General features: G+C 30.9%; 1 long non-coding RNA gene across 1 annotated transcript; it reads right to left on the bottom strand.

Annotated features, from left to right (window-relative positions):
* Positions 1 to 1,335: 1,335 nt before the first annotated feature.
* Positions 1,336 to 1,756, bottom strand: LOC134251053 (uncharacterized). The gene is made up of 2 exons (XR_009988658.1): positions 1,705 to 1,756; positions 1,336 to 1,616 (listed from the first exon to the last, which is right to left on the bottom strand). It is a non-coding gene; the product is annotated as an uncharacterized LOC134251053 (long non-coding RNA).
* Positions 1,757 to 2,258: the final 502 nt, after the last annotated feature.

Genomic DNA, 2,258 nt, shown 5'->3' on the forward strand with positions numbered 1-2,258 from the left:
TAACGAATTTAATTTGTTATAACAGATTCATTGAATTCGTTATAACGAATTTAATTTGTTATAACAGATTCATTGAATTCGTTATAACGAATTTAATCTGTTAATACAGATTTGTTGAATTCGTTATAACGAATTTAATCTGTTATTACAGATTTGTTAAATTCGTTATAACCAAATTCCTTGAATTGGTTATAACGAATTCAATAAATCTCTGTAATAACAAATTAAATTCGTTATAACGAATTCTAAAAGGCTGTAATAACAAATTAAATTCGTTATAACGAAATCTAAAAGGCTATAAAAACAAATTAAATTCGTTATAACGAATTCTAAAAATCTGTTATAACAATTTAAATTCGTTATAACGAATTCTAAAAATCTGTTATAACAAATTAAATTCGTTATAACGAATTCTAAAAATCGTTATAACGAATTCAAAAATATTTTTGAGAGGTCCTAAATGGGCTTCCGTAATTATGTACTTCTCACATTATATAAAGTATATTGATCCTTATGTGTAGTATTTCTGTTGTTATGATGATGCTGATAATATTATGTCCGGTCCAGTTAGCATTCCGTGTGGTATATTGTCCAAGCCCAAAAATCCTATTTCGGGGAGGGGGGACCAACTTCGATCAGTCCTAATTTTTTCAGATATACTACTCTATCCTCAGTGGACTATACTTCAACAAAAAGTAGGGGCGGGGGCTGTACTTTCAATGAACATTACATTTTCTATAGTAAAGTTATGTCTGGGGGTTGATATTATGTGCCTGTAATTCGTCCTCATCAATCAGGACCCCCCCTCTCTTACCAGTCATTAAAACACGTTCGTCAACATTCATTATATACTAGATATACGGCTGTGCGATATTGTAAATGTATTTTTACATCAGGTAATGAACTTTTGGAATCGACATGATAAAGAGTTAACACAATATATTATATAACTTTGTGAAATCCGGTAATCTGATTGGTCAATACGAAGTACTTATTTTTTAATAACGACCGCTGAAAGCGAATAATGACTCGCACGAGCTGCCTCGTTTTCACTTTCGCTTTAGACAAACATGGAAGTTCGCAAGTTGTAGGTGAGGAAAATTTAAAACATATAGTGAAGAACTCTGAGACTGATAATACAAAACAATTACTAGTATATTTGTGAATGTTTTTCGGGAATAATTAACACATAACATTTCATGGTTGAGTTCGACCTTTCCACTCAGCCATCAGAGTTTTGACGCTGTTTTCGCGATTACGGAGACTGAAGAAAATATAGACAAGCATATCATGTAAGATTGTATCTATTCTTTGAAGACATAGGTATTTACAGTATATATTTTGTCAGTGCATTTCGTCTGCAAGTGTAAACGAGAGCGATTCTCTATCTGGGGGAGGGGTTACTCTGTGTTATTCGGAGATAGATATCTTGCGTCATTATCATGATATGGGAAATTTATTGCCAAAACAATTTCCTCTGAGTAATATTCAATGAATTCTGAAACATTTACATTCAACTTATTTATGGTTAATACTATCTCTGTAAATAATAGGATAAAATACATTGCAGTAATAACTTTGGGAAAGTATCATTTATATAATATAATAAATATGGACTCAATGCACGGACAATATGCATTTATAATGACCCAGGATGACAGATATTGACCTCAGATACATGAAGTATATCGACCTCGGGCTAACGCCCTCGGTCGGTATACTACATGTATCTTCGGTCAATATCTGTCATCCTGGGTCATTATAAATACATATTGACCTGCAATGAGTCCATATTTGTATAATAAAGATATTTTTAAATCACATAAGAAAGAGTTGAAATAACGTAATTATATATCCACATCACGGAATGGAGTTTTGACATAATGTAATAAAGTATTGATATAATATAAAGATATGTTCACATAATGTTATACACTTTTTAGACCACGTAATAAAGCACTGACATAAAGGTAAGATGTGTTCGACTAACATCATGATGCTCTCGCCGTAAAATAAAGATAAAGCCATATCAGGTAAGAATGTTTTGATATAACAGAAATATACACTCTCCAAAAAAAAAGAATGGATTTTTGACTTCATGTAATGATAAGTTAAATTATAAACTGCAATTTACTTGACGTAATGCAATTTTGACCTCATATATTAAAGAAATGAAATTATGTAAAGAAACATCCATTTCACGTAATAAAGTTTTAAAACAATGTAAACACATAATGAATTTTTTACTTCAAGTTATG

This window comes from Saccostrea cucullata, unplaced genomic scaffold (genome assembly GCF_032062105.1).
Source record: "Saccostrea cucullata isolate Sc308-1 unplaced genomic scaffold, CSIRO_AGI_Scuc_v1 ctg746, whole genome shotgun sequence".
NCBI classification, from domain to species: domain Eukaryota; kingdom Metazoa; phylum Mollusca; class Bivalvia; order Ostreida; family Ostreidae; genus Saccostrea; species Saccostrea cuccullata.